The sequence below is a fragment of the Pinus tabuliformis genome, chromosome 4_2 (assembly GCF_031772625.1).
Source record: "Pinus tabuliformis cultivar Carrire ecotype Pingquan chromosome 4_2, CPIR1, whole genome shotgun sequence".
Lineage (NCBI taxonomy): Eukaryota > Viridiplantae > Streptophyta > Pinopsida > Pinales > Pinaceae > Pinus > Pinus tabuliformis.
This window is the reverse complement of record NC_142304.1, coordinates 314,441,614-314,464,972: the sequence shown is the minus strand read 5'-3', so window position 1 is coordinate 314,464,972 and position 23,359 is coordinate 314,441,614.

Below are 23,359 nucleotides of genomic sequence, written 5' to 3'. Positions count from 1 at the left end.
GCGAAATAGAACTCCCGATGCGATCTTTTATTTGTTTTTTTATATTTTTTTAATTTGTTTGTTTTAAATTTTAATTTAATTAAATTAATTATATAATATATTAATTAATTTAATTAATTTAAAATTTAATTTTAAACTTAAATTTTCATTTTTTTAATTTTGTTTTTATGAACATAAGTTTTTAAACTATAGCTAAAAATAAAACTACAGCCACTTAGAAAATAAATGAAAAATAATAAAAATAAACTACAGCCACTTGAATGTTTGGTTTTTCGAGATTAAGTTTTGATTAGAAAATTGGAGTGAATTTCTTAAGTCCCGATGCTTAATTATTTGGTTGCATAATGAAAAATGTTAGTAAAACTCTCTACGAGTTAATATTTAAACTAAATGCGATATTGTACATTTTATGCATTTTTTAACCCACGCTAGATAAATGATGAGATTTCAAAGGAGTGCCATTTTCAAACCAGTTGACCAAATGAGGTGAAACAAGCGTCAATGTGAAGCTTATAAAAAATCGATTCTAACAAAGCAATCAAAACAAGAATCCAAAGAAAACTAAAAATTAACGAAAGCGTAGGGCAATCAATTAAAATAAAAATCAAAAATGTGCTTAGCCAAAAATTTTATAGAAAGGGTCCCCATTATTTGAAGTGAACACATCAATAATGGGGGGTGTTGTGTTTTTACCACAACAGGAGGTAAACCTTTGGACCATTTCATAACATCTCCTATTAATGTTTGGGCAAATAACCTCATTTGGACATCAAACTCATTGATTTCATGCAATTCAAAGTAATCAGTCATTTTGTTCACATGTTGTTGGGCAGTATACTAACCAGTAGCATCAAACAAAAAGATTTTTCTTTGATAATCATGGGGCATGGCATGGAGTTGTGCTGGTAAGACCAAAGGTGCATATCTGTTTGCCATGGCTGAGATTTTGTTTTGAATAGGGGAAAAGTAGTGGTGCTTGAAGAAGGACTTGAGATGGTTGGAGATGAAATAGATGAGATTTAGGTGTTTGGTTGAAGAGGAAGCTGAGGAATAATTGGTTTAAGGGAATGAATTGTGGTGGATATTATAGGTGAGGTGGTAGTAAATGAAGGTGTATTTACACTATTTGAATATTTTGCAGAAATTTCAGAGGCAACAACAGTGAGGGCAGCTAATTCAACTAATTGTTGAAGATAGGCATCATCTATATGTCTTAACAATATAGAGGTTAAAGCTTCTAGTTTGTCAAAAGTTTGCAACACAAGTTTATCTAAATATGGATGTATAGGCACCTTTTTATACTCAATGAACTGAATAAAATTAAGGTTTAATACAGTTTCATGAATTCCATTTTCTGATTTAGTTCTAAATAATGAAAGGTCAAATGACAAATCAAACAGAATATCCTCTAAAGTTGATAATTCCTCGGGGAGTGAATTTTCTTTAACTAACTGGCTACTACTTTCTTGAGTTTCTACCTTTTTTTATTTCCTTAAAATTCTGTCAGGGTCATCAACTATTGTAGTAGGGTTTGGATCTGGATTTTCCTGGTATAGTGAGTCTTTTTGGGAGCCAGAATTTTAGTTTTTTAATTGTTTTTTGAAACTTTTTAACCACAACTCTAAAATGACCTTAAGGGGCAAAAGATGAGAATTAAGATTTCCTTAAAGTTTTATTACACTGAGGATCGAAGTCCCCAGTATGGTCGCCAATATGTTATCACTCCAATATTTCTCTAGAGTTGTTAAGAAAGAAATGATTAGAGGTAACCACAAACCAACTTTGGAGATTAGGATCTAGCCTTCCTAATTCTCAGAGAGGGCTCTCTCTTTATGATTTAACTTTGTTTTAGTTATTTGATTTTAGGCTAGTTATGATTGTATTTGGGATTTGATTTGGATTTGGTGGTAGGATCACTTACTTAGATGGATAGAGGGATGTCTTTTACCATTGGGTTATGGGGTCAAATGTCAAGCAAACAAGACTAGATCAAGTTCTAAAAATAGTGTCTACAGGGCAAGGTAGTTGAGTTATTTCAGATCTTAAGGCTGGATGGTGAAGTTGGTTTCAATCGGATCCAAAGAGCAATTAAGGGTTCCTTAGGCTGGATTGTGAATGAAGTGAAAGAGGTCGACCAAGATGGGAGAGAAATTAAGGATTCTTAGATCGGAATATCAGAAGAAAACATAGAAATGATTAACTATTCAAGACAGAGTGTACTTAAACAAATTCTGAAATAAATTTCTAGTTAATTCATTCACTTTAGATAACATGCAAGTTTGTGAAATACATAAGAAGATAAAAAATTTCACAAAAGAAAATACTTCACTTGTAATAGCTCAACACATCAATCCTATAATGAAAACTCTTTATTACTCAGTCCATTTTGCTGACTTGAAAATTTGGTACAATAACACTCAGGTTTATGATCAATACAACTCTAAAAGTGTATAGCAATTGACCCCAATACTTCAAAATATGAAATATTTATACAAAAACAGTTTACAAAATATCCCAAACTATCTTGGGAATTAATCTAGGAGAAAGAAATATCTTGATACAAAAATATAGAGGCAGATGTTCAACTGATGTATGTTGTCCATGTTTATTTGGTTGTAATGTCTTTATGCTTTGATATTTTGTTGTTTATTCTCTATCCTGCAATTGGTTTTCATGCTGGCTATTCTTTTTACTTTCATCTTTCAATTGATACACTTTCACCTGATACTCTTTCATCTGGTTGGCATGTTACTTTTTCCTTAGTGTTCCCTTTTCACTTTGACTGTGTATTTTTATAGTAAGTCATTCAGCTTTTCCCATGTGTCTGAATCTGGTAATTGAATATTTACCATCCTCCTATAATTTTCATCTGCTTCTTTGTACTTGGAAAAAGTGGGTTTATTTACAGAAAGGTGTTTAACCTCATGCTGGAGGTAAAACAAGTTCTCAAATGTCCCATATAGAACCTTTCCAGTAGGTATCCCTTTCATGGAAGAAGTATTTACTTGATCTCTGGTAATCTCTCTGATTCTCCTTTTGTAGTCATTTTGTGGCATCAATTTATCATTTATGACCAAGGGATTTGGCAGACCTTTCTGCCTCAAAACATGAGACTTAATCATGAACCTGTCTATAGCCAACTACATGGTTTGACATTTATCTTCAAGGTTCATCATCAAATTCCTTTTCGTGAGGACATCTTTTACCTCTAGTATTGTGTCAGTCCTATCATGTATCTCCAACTCTTGCAATTCATATTTTTTTTTGGAGTTGAGGAAATGAATTATTCTAGTGCCTTCCTCTGGCATGTCTCCCAGTTCTGCTTTAACTCTCTGTATGGATTCTGTAGCCTCTTTCACTAATTCATTCTGTTCAAAAATTACTTGAGTGGATGACAAAATATCATTGGCCCATAACTGTTCCTTAGCTTGGCCAAGTGGCTCCTTTAATGTTAATTCTTTCTCCAAGCTCTTCATCCTTTTAGTCAACCTGGTTGACTTCTAAACTTCTTCCTTGTGCATAATCTGTGCAAGCTTGTTATCATTCTCCAGACTGGTTATCTTTTCCTTAAGCTTGTTTATTTCTATGGTCTGAATAGACATGTGCTCCATTTCTTTGACCAACTTGCTTGCCTCATCACCTGGCTGGGCTACTGCTGATGTCAAACCTGTTGCTGATGTAGATGCTATGGTAGCTGGTAGTGTTGTGGCCAATGGAGCTCTAGAAGCTAATGAAGCTACCAAGGTGGATGGTGCTACAGTAGTGACTATTGGGATAACAGCGGCAGTCTCAAGACTAGCTTGTTTTAACTGTATCAAGTTGTCCAACTCCTTCTCCATTGAGTTGTAAAGCAAGCTCCATCATTTCCTCCTAATGTGTTTGGATTTCTAAGACCTCTTTTGTCTATGGGTGCTCTGAATGAGGCAATTTGAGTTGTTTTTCGAGAGCAACAATGTCCACATTCTTTTTCTTTATCAACTTCTCAGTAGCCTTGATATCATTGGGATAATGTCCCATCTCAATCACCAAGTCTTCTAGTGACTTGATTCTGTTATCTTTGGCCCATGAGGAGGCCTTCTCCAGTTTGTACTATGCAGTGATATTATCTAATGAATTTTGCAGCTTGTGTGCAGTCATAGCTTTATGTATCAAGGTGGAATAGATCATCTCACCTGCATGCTTATGAAACTCAATTTGGTCAATGGGATGAACATTCCTGGCCAAAACCTCAAAATCTGTTTTCCTATAGTTTGCTAATGTTTTTGGCTGCTGGACTATAGGTTGCATGAATGACACCTGCATTTTTCCTATTTTTATGTCAAAGGCTAACATCAACTTGTTTTGATTTGCAAGTGTCTTATTGAAGTATTTGGCATAAGCCTCAGCCTTTAACTTCTCATTCCTCAACATAATTTCCTTGTATCTATCTTAGATGTCCTTCTCTTTATCCGTAGGCCTGATGAATGAAGAGACCTCAACGTTGAGCTATCTCTCAATAAGTTGGGTGTTTTATGTTGAGGGCTGGTGTGTTTCTCCTCAAGATGATGTGCATTTTCTCCTTTCCACCATTGTATCAGTGTCACTGATTTCCAATGAGTCAATGGTGTCTTCGTGTTCAGTTACAGGATTAAGCTTGGGCCTCTTCCTGTAAATGATCTCAAACTATTCACCTATGCTTTCCATAGCTGAACTGGAACCCTCCTCCCTAGTTCTCTTTGAATTTCTATCCTTATTTGCTGGAGTTTGTAAAATAGGAGGAATATTCATTGGTTCTCCTAGTTCCGGAACTTGCAGGAAGGAACTTGTATTAATCTGTTTTTCTACATCAATCAATGTATTCTCTACATCAACTACAGTATTGTCCATGTCTATTAGAGTGTTCTCCAACCATTCTGATTGGTTGGAAAACCTCTCAATGTCTAGTCTGGGATGATGGATGGAAGGTCCCAATTTGAACGTGAGCCTTAGCTTATTTATGACTCCATGAGGGTCATACTACCACATAAAGTTGTTTTCGAATTTCTTTTGCTATAAAATCTTATCTACCTCTGGTCCAACTTCTCTAATATTACAAATGAAGGGGCTCAATTGATTTTTCATTTTGAATTGGGTCTTCTTCCTAGCTGATAGGAAGTTGAATTCATCAGAATTTATAATCTTCCTAAAATATTCTAGTGCAAATATCATCATGGGGAGGTATTTGGGAAGTTTGTAAGGGGCAAGTTGGCATCCATATATTCTTATCTCTGTGTGGTTCTGGTATAAATACCATTCTCCCACTTTACTGTTCTTTTCCAACTGTAACACCCTTTTGATCTCTTGACTGACTCTGGGCTGAGGGCTACTGGTTAGCATATTCATAACTGTATGGACAAATGAATCAATGAAGTCTTTGTAGGAAAACATAGTGGAGAATTTCTCGATCAATGGTGTCCAGTAGATAACTAATCTTGGATTTCCTTTCGTATCCAACTTTTGGATGCTGACAGGGAACTTATCTGACTGGTAGTACAAGAACATATGAAATAAAACTGAAGAATACTTGAAAACTCTATCGGTTGGTAGCTTGGTGAACTATTCATGCATTCTGTCTGCTATGAAATGAGCATAGTTATACATTACAACAGGAGACTTGCCTGGGGAAAATATGGAAATGAAGGCAAGAAAAACCTCATCCACATGTTCATCTATCGTGTATCCTAAAATGCAGGAGAGCATGGTGATGATTTGTCTACCTATCTCAGAAAGAATGGTGGCAGCATATGGAGGAGTTTCTGTAGGAGTATGACACTCCTCTATGATGAAATTTTGGAAAATTTGGGTTATCCTAGGAGGGTCTAACTTGGTGTAGAGGTCAAGCAAACATTCGATAGAAAGTGGGGTCTCATTTGGGCTTGGTTGGGTTTGAAGCATTTGGTTAGTGGATTCTACAATGATGGTGAATAAACCTTGCTAGTCAGGGGTGAAAATGGCTCTTTTGCTAGGAATGTAGCAATCATGATAGAAGTGGATGATTTTTGGGAATCGGTGTACTTCTAGAAACAAATACTTCAAAAAACTAGACTCTCAAAGGTGAATGTCATCATTTTGGTTTAAGAACTTGTCCTTACTCTGGCAGTGGAGCTTTAGAAGGTAGGCAGGGGAAGCTTTGTCCTTTATTTGGAAGTCTATATTTGCTAATGCAAGGTGGTCAATGTCTAGGTGAGGGGTTTGCAGAGGTCTCATGTCTAGAGAGGTTTGGGAAGACATAATTGGGTTTATAGATTTGAATTAGGCTTTCAGTGGTTTCAGGAGTGAGGTTTGGAAGCTCTGGAATAGTGGGAGGGTAAGTATAGTTTGTAAAAGGGTTTGGGATGTACAAATAGGTTACTCTTCAATTTCTAGAAGGTTTCTTAATTAATTCAATTAATTAACCTTTAAATTTAAACTACATGTTTTCAAATGGAAGGGCCATTCTGGTTTTTTCCAAGAATACCTGGATATTGATGGTTTGACATGCAAACTATGTTTAGTGATGAATTCGGAAGGTATTGTGGCTTCAACTATCAACTGGTTACTTCAATTGGGTATCCGGAGTGTCTTTAGGTGGCAGAAGGTGGTCAAATTGGTTGTAGATGTTTCAGGATGTCGCAAATGGCTAAGCAGCAGTTTGTAGTGAAAAATGAGAGAAAACAGCGAATTGGGAAATTTTCGGCCTTTTAATGGGTAACTGTCACATTTTGGTGCAGAAATAATTTTAATGAATAGTGGGCAGTTTCCGGTTTAGGTCAGGAGGTGGTTTTTTGTGCCATCGCACCACTTTTGGAGGGTAGACAGTATTTTTCGTGAGCACATGATCTAGCCTAGTGCCGCCACATAGCAGAATAGTGCTCAGGAAAAACCATGAATCTCGTGTGCTCTCGAGATGTTATTGGTCGGATAATGAATCCGCGCAATATGGCCATACATCGTCAGATCTAGGGGTAGGAGATCAGAGGGCTGTCGTGCAATTGAGTTGCACAAATAGAATTGGGAAAGTGATTTGGCGGGGCTCAGCATATAATTACAGATAATTGTAATTAATTAGCCACAATGTCATGTTTTTTAATATAAGCAGCGGGTAAATAAGGTAGGACCACAGGTTATGTGGCAGGGTTCTTTTAACCACACCAAGGGTTGGTGTGTTAAAAGAGGGTATCGAAGAAATATGAAGCGGGGATGTTAATTACATAATGCGAGGGCATAAAAACTTAGGATAAGGGGTTTTTGTGGGTTTTTTAGGGGAAAGAAGGGAAATTAACAAGGGGGGAAATGATATTTGTAATGGGGAATGAGTTTCACACTAGGGAAAATGGTATTAGGAAGGGGGGATAATTTTTGAAGGGTAGTTTCTAGGGAATGTCTGAAACCAAGGGGTAAAGGTCAAAATGAGGGAGAAAAGGGTATTTATAAGTAATGAAGGGATAATGGGAAAATTAGAAAATAAGTATGTGGGGGTGTAGTGAAATGAGGGGAAATTAGTAAAGAAGCTTGGTGAATATCCTTTCTTTCTCACATTTCCTCTTGCACATGAAACATATGCTTAAGCATGATAAATGAGCTTTTCACTTAGAAACCTTATGCATTTGTAACCTTTCTTCTACCTACCATTTATTTATCCTAACATGTTCTCTTCATTTTAATGGGTGCATTTGAGCTTGCTGACCTTTATTTCCTTTTCTTTTGACAAGCAAACTATCTAATCCTAACCTTATAACTTCCACCGGCTTAGATTAAACTGATGAGCTCATTATTATTCTCTACCTAATTGTTGATCTGCCAAGGTTAAACAATTTGGATACATATTTATTCTCTATCTATCAACATGAAATTTAAAGCATGAATGGGTCAAGATTAAGCTATATGACCATCATGGATTGTGGCATTTCTGACAAGCTACACACAATCGTATTTTACAAAGTAAAGCAATGGTAGTGTCTTTTGAATTTGCACACTTTCATGATCTATTTTTATTCCTTTTTTGGGTTCATATTTTCACATTTTTTTTTTATCTTTTTTCTTTGTTTTTTTCCTTTGATTATTCTTTTCGGACATACCCTCTTTGCATTTTTTAATTCTTTTAATATGGGAAACATTTTGGACAAAGAAAAAGTATGTACAATATTACAAGACTAACCATAGCCAATTCAAAATTATGAATCCTATTATTATAGGACCCTAACAGTCACCTCATAGCCTGAGTGTCCAAAATTGCTTTCATCACAAGTGGGTCTACTTCAGCTTGCAACTTTGTTCCACCTCTGTGTTGTCAAAAACCTTCCTCTTGCATTCATTGCATCCAGTATGCAGCCTTCAGCCAATGTTGATGCTGCTTCTTTCTATCATGCTGTCATCGTCAAATTTTGATGTCCTTTTCTATGAACAAATTGATGTATTCGTGGGTAGGCAAGGTTATAGACACTTGATCGACTGCATCCCCAAGTGTGCTCTGAATGGTGTGTTGTACTCTGCTCTCCTGGAAACCATTGTACATGTGCTTCTGAGAGAGAGATGAACACCTACGATATGTGGAGACATGGCAAGATTCATGGCAAGTAATCTGTCAATCCAAAATCAAAACAAACTTGAGAAGTGACTTGCAACATACCTATGTGACTGATCATGAAGGTTGCACAATTTCCATGAGAGGTCGAGAGACCGACTACCAAAACTGCACAAGGCACAATCTAGTTTGTGAGGACGCTAACTAACTTTTGGAACTATGCAATGCATAGTCCAACCTGACCTAGTGAGGATTGAAACTGCACAATGCACAATTTCAGTCAGCAGTGACATGCAACCAGCAAACTGCATTGCATAGTTTCTGGGGCCAACAAGACACTTCCTCCAATAATTGCACAATGCAAGCCTGGAGGTCAGTGCCTAGCTAGATTTGTGAAATTTTTGAAGTGAAGGCATGGCCTTCGCTTCCGAAATGCACAATGCTAGCCGAGCAAGGCACGGTCCAAGCCAAGGCACCCTAGTTCAGCCGATGGGTGACTGAAAATATGAGAAGTGTGAATGCATGAGGAGATGAGTGCAAACAAGAGTGAATGATCATTCATGCAAACAACAAGTGTAGAATTCAGGAAACAGGAAAGCATGCCAGTATGTGAAGTGAGTCGCCACAACGACGACTATCCGTGAAAAAATAATTCCATGCATGCGACAGTAGTGAGATGCAAACAAAAATTGAAATGGTGCTAGTATAAGATAGTATGCATGTAAACGAAAAAAAGAACTCACGGAAATCGAGCAGACAACACTCACACAAAGCGAAACACAATAAGCAACAAAAATGCAATGTTTTTCATGAACAAAGAGCTTACCCCAACACAACTAAGTTGAATGTGTCAACGACTCCTAGATGCAATGTGGGATGCCAAATCTACAAGTTCAATGTGAGGAATGAGCTCTACAACGTCCAGTTGATGAGTTTTGATAAGATCAAGGTTGTGATGTGCATGCCACAAATCTAGGATAAGAGACACTCAGCGAGAGGTTTCTGAGATGATCCTTGCATGTAATCTCTAGCTGCTAAAAATAGATCACTAAATCAAGGAATGCCTTTGAATTTTGGCTTGGGAGGAGAAGCCCATGCATGCAAATTAGTTTTTCTTAGTCCCAGAGGGAGCTGTTCAACTTAACTGCACATGCAAGAGCCTCCTCAACTGCTAGGAGAAAATATACATTTATGGGAGGGAGCTGGCCTGGCTTCCTAGGAGATTTGTGAAATTTCTTGGCAGAGGAGCTGATTGCTGCCTAGGATTGCACAATTCCTAGGCTGAGAATCCCTACTGGGAAGAATTGTACAATTTTCTCAGTGAAGCTTGACTGGCAGATTTGTGAAATTATAGAGCCTAGCAGGTTGCAAGAAAAAATTACGCAAATTTTGGAGGGAAGGCTAGTTGCCCTCCAGAATTATGTAATATCTGGAGGGAGCTTCTCACTCTACAGCTAGACCAAGTCCGAAAGAATAACCTATGAGATGAATGCAACAACCTCTGATGGACAGTCTATCATTCTACAAGAATATCACTGAAGCTTGTGTACTTGATGAAGAAAGACATGCTGCTGTGAAAGGTTGGTAAGGAGTCTCCAAAATGAAGCTAAGGAAAAATTTTGGAGGGTGGTTGTAGCTGCTACAACACATGGTGACACACTAGTAGAACTCCAGTTCTTTGAATGGACCTTGTTCATGAAAAACAAATCTAACACCTCTAGAAGTATTGTTCAGTTATTAGTTCGTATTCGTTTTACACTAGCCTGATTGTAAGATGTAGCATCTCGCAAGCTCTTGGCTAATTGATACACATTCCAAGGCAAGGAAACACATTTGTTTTGAATGGGGTTGAGGGGTATAATGATGTGCAAGGAATATAGTCATCAGAGTCTTAGTTTCATCTCAGGTGTTGCTCCACTGCCAGTAGGCCTGAACAGTACCCCGACGGAGTGACATGGGAACACAAGCATGGCTCTGCCGCCAGTGAGCTTGGTCAGTACCCCGGCAGAGTTACTTGCATCACCTATATGTGCATTACACTTATTCATTTGAGAGGTGGAAGAGGGATCCTAAATTATTGAGAGTAGAAGAGGTTTTTCCTATAGATAAGTAGTTTATTATGCCTCTGACGTGCCTATTAAGGTTTTTCCCCTCAGCTTACTCTACTTGAATGAGCTGACAAGGGTTAACCCAAAAACAACCGATTAGAGTAGGTGACACTAGTTAGCACGCAAGCATTGTGTTTTCACCAAGGTTCACTTCAAACAATACATATTTTCCATTGACATATCATGGACTAAAAGTAACAATTTCTTCATACAGAGGCAGGATGATAGATAACCATGTAGTGATAGTTGTACAAGGCCTCTTGTACTTTACCCAACTTGTTTCAAGAGTCATACATGGTTTCATGCGAAACTAACCTACAAACAAAACAAGAAAACAAACAACAAATCAAAGAAGAAGCAGAAGAAAAAGTGAAAGAAAAGTGAGTAAGCAAACAATCAGGCAGAAAAATGAACAAACAAAGCAAGTAAGCAAACAATCATGCAAGAAAAGCAACTAAAACTAAACACTACTCCTACTCCTAAGCTAACAGTGCATGGGCCTGATCACGTGAAGTGATATTTCCAATGCAACCACCGATGCATTGGTTGACCCATGTTGGTGAAGGCTTGGTCCGCAAGCAACCAATTGTATGGACCAGCAAGCAAGAAAGATATAACAATGAAGAAAAACACACTTCATGTTTAAAAGTTACCACGGGACATAAGTGAGTGCAAGTACCTAACAAGAAGTCCTGTTTGGTCAATTTAGAGTGTCCTAAATTGCTATATTAATTGTTAATCCAGGAGTCGTAAACTGTTAAAGTGTGGTGCACTATATGTGCAAGATAACCTATTTCTTACTTTTTTTTCATTTTTGATTTTTATTTTGTTTTTGGGGGTTTTTATCTTAGTTTATCTCCTACTTGTGAAATGGAAATTCTAATGTCCTTTTAAATGATTTCCAAAACTTCAAACTTCAGAATATCTTAGAACATGCAATGATGAACTTAATTCATAAAAGAAAATGAAAATGTGCCACTGTTCTAATTAAACAAACAGTGAACTATTGATCATGAAACCATTATCCCTGCTGCTGTTTGAATACAAAAGAAATGAATTAAGCTACTGTACTCAAAGAAATCCAAAAATTGCAAGTAAAGTAGAGCTAAAATCAAATTACATCAATTCATATTCAGACCCCTCACCATTAGTCTCGCTATGGCTTTTGGAGGTAATCATAAACAACTTGAGCAATCTGATATCTAATTTGCAAAAAGATAAACTAATATCAAATTACACACTCATACTTCAATCCCTCACCATTAGTCTCGCCATGGCTTTCGGAGGTAACTGATAATGACATGAGAAATTTAATATCTAATTTGTAGAGAAATAAACTAATATCAAATTACACACTCATACTTCAATCCCTCACCATTAGTCTCGCTATGGATTTTGGAGGTAACTGATAATGACATGAGCAATCTAATATCTAATTTGCAAAGAAATAAACTAATATCAAATTACACACTCATACTTCAATCCCTCACCATTAGTCTCGCTATGGCTTTCGGAGGTAACTGATAATGACATAAGGAATTTAATATCTAATCTAACTAATAAAGCCAATGAACAATCCTGAAATAAAAAAAGTAGTGCTAGAATTAAAAGCTAAGAAAAATAAATCAGTAGAAAGACAAGACTGATTCCATGTCATTAGTCATTGTGGAAACTATATGAAAATTCCCAGGCTGTCTACTGTAATCTGGAACAAATACACTGATTAGCATTAACAACAATGTAAAGCATGTAGAATTATGGACAAAAATGAAACGTTAATACCATAAGAAATTAGAATTATGGACAAAAATGAAACGTTAATACCATAAGAAATGCAATATATACAAGTGAATAACTATGGCATAATGAACGTAGAGAAACACAGCATGAAACTGTATAGCAATAAACAAAACCTCAGCGTGTGCAGGGGCCCTCTGCACAACCTCGGGCAACAGCTATCAACCACGAATTATGCTCAGAAACAGAGTCTTCTCATATATTTAGAACACAGTCATAACAACGAAACAATGTCACGGCACAGTGGGCTTGTTAACAGTCAACAATACATTCAAAAGACTAACTATTATGCATATGGAAACGCATTATTTATAACAAAAGGCTACATAACTAATTTCCTAAAAACTGCGCTGACAGAGGACACGTGAACGACAATGTCCATGGATCTAGCATCATGGCTGCCGTGATGATTAAATCTATTGAGGGTGGCTGTTGGATTCGCCTTATGGAGCAGTCCACAGGTGTTGATATGTCCCCAGAGATCTAGGAATGGCCACGCAAGTCTTCATGTGCTTAGAAATGGAGTCCTGTTGCTGTAGGACTCCTATATTTGACCGCCGCTTGACCACCTTTGACTACAACCTTCTTTGATGAATTCGACTGAGCCAATAGGACTCGGTCCATGTCCACGTCATTTTCAGGTTGCCCATGTGCCTTGATTTGCCTGAAGACACCTACAATATAGAGTTTAACAAAAAGGCTGCGGAAAGTTGAGCTGGCTGCAGAAAGTGACAAGATTCCGCAACTTATGAGCAAAAATCTAGTTCAAACAGCAAACACAAGACATAGTTAGAAAACCACTTTATGTGCTCTTTTAAACTCAATATGCAATGATGTTGATAGCTTAGGAGTTCCAGGTAAATGGAAAGAGTTTAGGAAAGTGTATAGGAAAGATGCAAGTTTGGGGCTCAACAAGTCCGTGGACATATCATGGTGTTGTGTGACACTACATGCAAATGTGAAGCATACGCACATTCTTGACTATGACATGAAAGCAAAGGAAGGAAACAAAGACAACTTGTTTCATTCATGCGTGCTTGCAATGTAATATTCCTCCAATGCATGAGCAATGGGATCGTGTAGTTCGAGAGGAGGAAGCATGATCCATGTGTGAGATTGATCTTCAAGGCATACAGATGAGTGATGACAAGCCTCGGGAAATTAAACAATTTCCTGACTGGAAGTGAAGATAACCCCAAGAGAGTGAGTGCCCGACATAACCATCAGCTCAGGCTGAAGGGCCTCGATATTCTTGGGTGTTTCGACTTCATTGTCAAAGAGATCATCATAAACCAGTGGCTTTGAAAAATCGACTGCAATAGAATCATGATCGTGATCAAATATGGAAGTAAATGGATCACGAAAACCATGATTAGAAAATCAATGTTTTCATCGGCATCCTCATGATCTAATGAATCAAATAGAGGGGTAGATGAGAAGAGAACAAATTCATCCTTCGTGTTTCTGGGAAAGGCAGATGAAAAATCAAGTGGATTTTCAATGAATAACGTATCCTCTCTATTGTCAGATGATGGACTGACATTGAGTTTGTCCTGCAAGCGATCAAGAATGGGTGCCTCTATAGATGAAGATACACATGCAAAATCATGGATGGCAGGTTCATCAAATATGTTAGGGAGGAATGGAGGAGGCTCGGAGGGAAGGGAGTCATGCTTCGCCGAGTGTTGATGCTCAAGCTCCCAGTCATACTCTTCATGAATGACAACACATGTTGGTTGTGTAAAACCAACTCCATCAATGGATTGATCCTCATTCACAACAACTCTAGAGTCCAGAATGGAATACCACAAGATAGTATCATCTGGAGGATTAGCCGAGTATGAAGACGGAGGTTGTGGAACAAAATGCATATGACAACTCGATGGACTCAAAACCAATTCTACGCGAAAATTAAGCGAAGTGATATTGGGAGGATGAGATAGCTGAACAGATGTGTGAGCGTGATCTCCCACATCACTGTACAGTGGTGGAGCTATTTGATGAGGGGATGGTGGATAATCCCTTTTTACACTAACCCCATCCATCTGTGATTGCACATCTCTGTCACTGAAGAATACTGAGTGAGGCTTGATTTCAAACTTCTTCTTGGGACAAGAAGATTTCCTAACGCAATACTCAAATTGGTCCCAAAGATAGAAAATATTCATCTGTCTCTTCGAAGCTTGAAACTGCAAATCATGGAAGCACTGCCAAAAATCCATGGGCGATTCATGCGGAGCCTTCCGTTGTTGTAACTATTTTTGGTCAAGATGGCTTGGATTAAAATGATAAAAAGTGTCTTCAACTCTCGAGTGAGCACGGGTTGTCAGCCAATAGGCCGCAGAACCATCGATCAGGAGATTCACAAAGTGTGTATGCAAGTAGCAAACTAGCTTCTTCATCAGAACATCCATCCTCCTCATGAAGCATGAAAAGAAAGTCATGCAATGACTTAGTCTAGGCCACTTCACCTTCACCATCATACATGTATGTGGATAAGTGATTTAAAAACTCCCTCGTGATGGTAACAAATTCAGAATTCGAAAAACATCGGAGAGGGAGAAGAGTGCAAGAATCCATTGTAGATATGCAAAGGTTCAAAACAGGATGAGAGGAAACAGCTTGTCATCTGGCCCTCCTTCTAGCGCCAGAAACAATTCTCACCTTGTCTACTCCATGCTAGCTATTGGGATGGATCTATAACTTGTATGGGCTTAGTTTCATCTGTGAGTGCATGTTGCACCCCCTACTGTACCTATTCCTGCTCCAACTCATTTTCTCATCGATGGAGTGCATTTTCTTCCTTGAGTTTTTGCTTCAGCACATGAAAGTCCTTATTTGTTCCATTCTCTACCTTTGCATGATCTTCATGTCATGTTGTCACCTCATAGCCTGAGTCTCCAAAGTTTCTTTCTTCACAAGTGGATTTTCTTGAGCTTGCAACTTTGTTCCACCTCTTTGTTGTCAACAACCTTCCTCTTGCATTAGTTGCATCCAGTATGCTCCCTTCAGCTACTATTGATGGTTCTACTTGATGTGATGTTGTTGCCATCATATCTTGATGTCCTTGTGTATGAACAGCTTGATGTCTTTGTGGGTAGGCAAGTTCATAGACACTTGATCAACTGCATCCCCAAGTGTACTCAGAATGGTGTCTTCTATTCTTCTCTCCTCAAAACCATTTTACCTATGCTTCTGAGAGATAGATTAACACCTGTGATACCTAAAGACATGAAAGCACTCATGGCAAGCAATCTGTCAGCCGAAAACCAAAATGAACTTGAGAACTGACTTGGAACATACCTATGTGACTAATCATGAAGCTCACACAATTTCTGCTGGGAGGTCAGGAGATTGTTTGCCAAAACTATGCAAGGCATAGTTTGGGCTGTCACAAGGTTGACTGACTACTGGAACTATACAATGCACAGTCCATCCTCAACTGCTGAGGACTAAAACTGCGCAATGTGCAATTTCAGTCAGCACTGGCATGCAGCCAACAAAGTGCATTACACAGTTTCTGGGGCCAATAGGACATTGCCTCTAATAATTTCACAATGCAATCTTGGAGGTCAGTACATGGCTAGATTTGTGCAATTTATGAAGGGAAGGCAAAGCCTTCGCTTTCGGAAATGCGTAGTGCTAGCCGGGCAAGGCACGGTGCCGGCCAAGGCAACCTATTTTGGCCGACGGGTTGAATGAAAATATGAGAAGTTTGAATGCATGAGGAGATGAGTGCAAACCAAAGTGAATGATCATTCATGTAAACAACAAGTGCATGATTTAGGAAACAGGAAAGCATGCAAGTGTGTGAAGCGAGTCGCTGCAAGAATGACCATCCATGTGAAATCAGTTCCATGCATACGATAGAAATGAGATGAAGACGGAAACTAAAATGGTGCTAGTATAAGACAGTAGGCATGTAAATGACAGCAAGCGCTCACTGAAATTTAGCAGACAACACTCGCACAAAGTGAAACACAAAAAGCGATAGAAATTCAACACAAGTCGTGAACAATAAGATTACCCCAAGACAACTGAGTTGAATGTGTCGATAACTCCTAGATGAAATGTGGGATGCCAAAGCTGCAAGGTTGATGTGAGGAATGAGCTCTACAACATTCAATTGATGAGTTTTGATAAGGTCGAGGTTGTGATGCGCATGCCACAAATATAGGAAAAGTGACACTTAGCGAGAGGTTTCTAAGATGATCCTTGCATGTAACCTCCACCTATTAAAAATAGATCCATGAATCAAGGGATGCCTTTGCATGTTTCCTTGGCAGTAGTAGTCCATGCATGCAAATCAGTTTTGCACGGTCCTAGAGGGAGCTAGTCAACTCAACTACACATGCAAGGGCCTGCTCAACTTCTGAGAGAAAATGTGCATTTATTAAAGGGAGCTGGGTTGGCTTCTTGGGAGATTTGTGCAATTTCTAGGCAGAGAAGTTGACTGCTACCCAAGATTGCAAAATTCCTAGGCTGAGCAGCCCTGCTGGGAAGAATTGTGCAATTTTCTCAGTGAAACTTGACTGGTAGATTTGTTCAATTCTGGAGCCTAGCAGACTGCCAAACAGAATTTCACAATTTGTGGAGGGAAGGTTGGTTTCCCTCCAGAATTTTGCAATTTCTTAAAGGAGTTACTCAGCCTGAAACTAGACCAAGTCCATAAGAACAACTTGTGAGGGGAATGAATCAAGCTTTGATGGATAGGCTATCATTCTGCAAGAAAATCACTAAATCTTGTGTACTTGATGAAGGAAGACATGCTGGTGTGAAGGGTTGGTAGGGAGGCTCCAAAGCGAAGCTAAGAAAAAAATTTGAAGGGTGGTTGTAGTCGTTACAACACATCCCTACACCATACTTCAAACATGAATGTGGGAACTCTAGACATAAACCACCAGCACCACTAGAAGATTAAGCTGCCTCCACCCTCATTCTCCTATGATCTCACCAAAATCAGTCAAGATATCACATAATAAAATCAGAACATAAACAATTAGGGCTTCCTAGAGATTAAACCACCTCCACCCTTAGGCTACTATGATCCCACTAAAAATGGTCAACAGATCACAATGCCAAAAACAAGCTTCTATGTCACAGAGCTTCTTTAAAAATACCTTAAGGAATTTTCTTCTCTCCACTAACCCGTTGACAAGTTCCTAGAGATTAAACCACATCCACCCCTAGCCCTTGGTAATTTTCTTCAGACCACCTCACTCGGTTCCAAAACCTTATAGTAAATCAAAGCTCAACCAAACAAAAGAATCTGATCGCACCATGGCTATTCAAAAATGGCAAGGAAAGGCTAAAACCATTGTCAAACCAAGAAAAATTCATGTCAATGATAGCAAATGAACCAAATTAACAAATGCATGTACCATGCATTCTCACCTCAACTAGGAAATTACACATGCAACCTGTTACCTACAAATCCTATTGCTGAAGTTGCTTGATCACAACTTCCTTTCTTTTCCTTTTCTTTCTTTCTTGCTTTCTCCTCTTCGTTCTCTTCTCTCTCTAAAACTAATTCCAAAGCCAAAAATGACAAAAACTATGAACTGATCCTCATAAGCTCTTTTATCATTAAGGCCTCTATTTTCTTCATTTTCCTTCATTTTCATAAATAAAATGCCAATTAATGCCTCGTTTCATTTTCCAATTCCTTTACCAACTTCTGTAGCCATAATAAACTAAGATAACATTGAATAGGATGTTTTTCCCAACATCCATCTTGTAATACATGCCCCATGACCTTCGTATTATTTTTCCTTTATTACCTTCAATACATGAACTTCTAACATGGGACTATTACAAAGGGGGAGAGAGAGATGGAGGGGGGAGAGAGGGGCGAGAGATGGAATGAGGGAGGGAGATAGTGATATATTTGGAGGGTAGAAAGGGAGAGAGAGGGTAATGGAGAGAGAGAGAGAGATAGATGTGGGGGAGGGAGAGAGAGATAGAGGGAGGAGATAGGGAGGGAGGGAGTGATTGATTTAGAATGGGAGAGAGAGGGAGAAGAGAGAAACAACATAGAGAGATACAGGTGAAGGGAAAGGGAGTGACAAGGGAGATATATATATATATATATATATATATATATATATATATATATATATATATATATATATATATATATATAGATATATATAGAGAGAGAGAGAGAGAGAGAGAGAGAGAGAGAGAGTGTGTGTTGGGTCCCTATAATACTAGTGATTACCCCATTACTATTGTAATTGTAACCCTTATTAATATTGTTGTGCCCCTATTATCCCCATATTGTTATTACTGTGCCCCATATAATCCCTCTATTGTTATTTTTGTGGCTTTATATTATTATTGCTAGGTCAGCTGGGTTATATTGTGACTCCTTAGACTCTTATATATAGAAAGGAGGTTTTGTCATTTGTATCATCCAAGAATTGTTCATTTATGTAATGTAAAGGAGGTTGCCCCCTCGAAGAGGCTAAATTTTAAGGCATTGATCTATCTTTTCTATCTTTTTCTTGAGTTGGTTTCATAACATTTGGTATCAGAGCTTTTCGCACTATATTTGCGGAGATATGATCTGAGAAAGTTGGTGTTTTTGTAGACTCCTGAATTACATTCCAAACAGGTGACCTGGGGAAAATCGTCATAAATTTCTCTCTGGGGATCAGATTGAAATTTCGTAAGAAGGTACAGAAAGAGGACGGACTACAGTTTCTTTAATGCATTTTTGAGATCCAAAGGTCGAAATAGTGACTCATGGCACGTCGTACAAGTTCGCTCTACTGAAATAGTCTATAATAAAGTCACTGTGGGAGGTGTCACATAACTCTTCCTTGGAGAATCCAATTGGGCCAGACTTGTGGCATTGGAAAGAGGACACAGAGGGCTACTGCAGGTCACAATTTCAGAATTGGATGATTTGAATGTACAGAGATACATCAGAGGCAATATCGAGCTCCTACAAAAGTGAAAAAAGGTGTGTAGATTCTTTTAAATTTTTGCTTAAGATTGGTTTGAAATTTATTTTGAAGGAATTCAAAGGGCATAGCAGAGCATTATTATTGGTAACTGATGCCCCGAGGAAAGAAAATGCAAACACCTAGTAAGGAACCTGAAATCTCTAGCATGACTCATGAAGAAGAGGAGGAAATGCAACATGATATATCAAAATTACAAGACCAAGTGCAACAACTGTCCCTTGCACAAAAAGGAACAGAATCTAAGATGGATGGTTTAAGGAAAGATGTAGAAGCTAATATGGATGGTTTAAAGAAAGGTGTAGAAGCTAAGATGGACTATTCAAAGAAATGCGTAGAAGCTAAGATGATTGACGTGGAAGCTAAGATGGATGATTTGAAGATAGATTTGAAGACAAACATGGAAGATTTGAAGATAGGCATGGAATATTTGAAGACAGATTTGAAGACATATTTAACAAAGTTTCTACAAAAAATGCTTACTAATGCTAAAAGGGTAGTAAAGGAAACTCATGATGAGAATAAAAGAAAACTTAATCATGATTTCATAGACTCTAATGTTGGATCAAAGACCCACCATATTCCAAAAATTGATATGACGAAGTTTGATGGCAAGGATCCCGCAACATCGATATTACAGATGGAGCAATTTTTTGATCTCAATAATGTGCAAAACACACAAAAGGTACGTATTGCAACTTTATATTTGGAACCAAATCAGTTTGTATGGTATCAATGGCTTTTCTCTCGTAAACAATTTATCACTTGGGCAATTTTCACGGAAGAATTGATAGCACATTATGAGGATACAAAAAGAAACACTTTCTTTAGCCAATTGATAAGTCTCAAACAAAAGGGTTCAATAATGGAGCACATTGAGGAGTTCCAAAAATTGAACATATGGGTAAAAAATATTCCAAAGGAGCATAGGATTGATGTGTTCATAGGGTCTTTAAAGGATAATATCTAACATGATGTTCGCCTTTGGGAACCTGATTCATTAGAGAAGGTATTCAGGTTAGCAAGAAAAATGGAAAGAAAAATTATGGCAACCAGGAAGCATACCACTCACAACTCTAAAAACGGAAGTGTTGTTGCCCCTAGTCTTCCACAACCTATAAGGTTGACACCACAACAATTGGATGAAAAAAGAGCAAAAGGGCTTTGTTATAGTTGTGATAGCAAATACACTAAAGGTCATAAGTGTGCTGAGAAGAAATTATTCTACATAGATTGTGAAGAGGAAGAAGAAAAGGAGCAAGAAAGGTCAAAAGAAGAGCATATACTCCAAGAACAAAGCCTAGATAAAGAAGAAATGAATCCGACCATATCTTGTAATGCATTGGTGGGAATTACCACTCCTCAAACCATCAAGATAGAAGGACAAATCAAGAAGAAAAAGGTAATAGTGTTGACTGATTCAGGAAGTACCCACAATTTTATTCATTGTAAGGTAGCAAAAGAATTAAATTACTTCTTATATCCAACACCAGAGTGTCAAGTGATGGTTGCAAATGAAGGAACAATAAATTGCTCTGGAAAGTGCCATAATATCAAGCTATCCATGGGAGAATATGTATTGACTAGCCCAATTCTTTCCATTCCAATGGGAGGTGTTGATGTTGTACTAGGAGTCCAATGGCTACAATCCTTGGGTACAATAGCTTTTAATTTTCAAGAATTTTTCTTCAAATTTTATATGGAAGGAAAGGAAGTTGAATTAAGGGGTATTGCATGGAAACCAGGAAAGATAATCAGCTCTAATGGTATGACAAAGCTTCTAAAAAAGGAACAAAGAGGTGTAATAGCACAATTATGTTCGCTAGATGTTTCCACATCGGAATCTTCTATTTCTCTAGATCTCAAAAAAGTCCTGGACAATCATTCCAAGGTATTTGAGACTCCCAAAGGTCTCCAACCTATGCGTGATCATGATCATGCTATTCATCTGATTCCAGGAAGTGTTCCTCCAAACATCAGGCCATACAGATATCCCTATGCCCAAAAGAGTGAAATTGAACGTATGGTTGCAGAAATGCTAGAGGCTGGTATAATTCAACCGAGTCAAAGTTCTTTCTCTTCTCTAGTAGTATTGGTGCACAAGAAGGATGTATCATGGTGCATGTGTCCAGATTATAGGGAGCTCAACAAGCTCACTATTAAAGATAAGTTTCCCATTCCTGTCATTGATGAATTACTGGATGAATTGCATGGATCAATTTACTTCACCAAGTTGGATTTTCGTTCAACATATCATCAAATCAGAATGAAGATTGAAGACATTCCAAAAACATCATTTAGAACTCATGAGGGTCATTATGAATTTTTGGTCATGCCTTTTGGCCTTACCAATGCACCTTCAACATTTCAAGGTTTGATGAATTCAATTTTCAAACCATTTCTTAGAAAATTTGTGTTAGTATTTTTTGATGATATATTAATCTACAGCAGGTCTTGGAAGGATCATGTTGAACATGTTGACAGGGTGCTACAACTATTGGAGGAAAAACAATTATATGCAAAAAGATCCAAATGTTTCTTTGGAGTCCAAGAGGTGGAATATCTGGGTCATATTGTATCTCATGAAGGGGTTAAGGTAGACCCTAGCAAAATTAAAGCCATTAAGGAATGGAAAATCCCCACATCCATAAAGAATCTGCGAGGATTTCTCAGGTTGACAGGGTATTATCGCAAGTTTGTTAAGAATTATGGGAGAATAGCAACACCTCTAGCAACATTATTGAAGAAAGATGCATTTTCATGGATTCCGGAAGCAACAAAGGCCTTTGAACATCTTAAAGAGGCAATGTGCTAAGCACCGGTCTTAGTTACACCGGACTTCACAAAAACCTTTATTGTGGAATGTGATGCTTCAGGGAATGGAATTGGTGTTGTTCTAATGGAATATGAAATACCAATTTCTTTTGAAAGTCGTCCAATCAAGGGAAAGTTTTTACACAAATCTATTTATGAGAAGGAAATGTTGGCAATACTCCATGCACTTAAGAAATGGCAACCCTACCTAATGGGAAGACACTTCAAGGTAAAAATGGATCATGATAGCCTTAAATACTTTTTAGAAAAAAGATTATCCTCTGAAGAGCAACAAAAGTGGGTCACAAATATGTTGGGTTATGACTTTGAAATCATCTACAAAAAAGGGAAGCAAAATGTGGTGGCAAATGCACTCTCAAGAAAGGATCAGGATGTGGAAGAATTGTTGTTACAAAACTTTCCTAAAAACTATGCTGACAGAGGACACTTTCTTAAAAACTGCGCTGGAAGAATGACGAAGAAGTGTGGGCACTTATTCGAAAGTTACAACAAGATTCCAATACATCTGATACATTTAGCTGGAAAAATGATTCATTATGGTACAAAGGTCGCTTATACCTCTGTAAGAATTCCCAGGTAAAACAAAATATTCTTATGGAATTGACCACTTCTCCCTTAGGAGGGCACTCAGGATTTTTAAAAACTTACCACAGGGTTAAGAAGGAATTTTTCTAGGATGGTCTTAAATCAAATATTCAAAAGTTTGTGGCGGAATGTTTGGTTTTCTAGCAAAATAAAGTTGAAACAATTAACACACCGGGTCTATTACAACCTTTATCCATTCCAAGCCAATGTTGGGAGGAGGTTTCAATGGATTTTATCACAGGTTTACCCAAGTCTGAGGGAAAGAGTGTCATCATGGTGGTAGTTGACAGACTTACCAAGTATGCACACTTTTGTGCATTATCACATCCATTTAAAGCCAGTACAGTTTCTACTGCATTTATGGAAACAATTCAAAAGCTACATGGAAACCCAAAGATTATTATAAGTGACAGAGATCCCATTTTCACTGGAAATTTTTGGACAGAATTATTTTCTTGTCTTGGTACTCAGTTAGTTCATAGCTTGTCTTATCATCCTCAATCTGATGGGAAAACTGAGACAGTAAACAAATGTTTGGAATGATA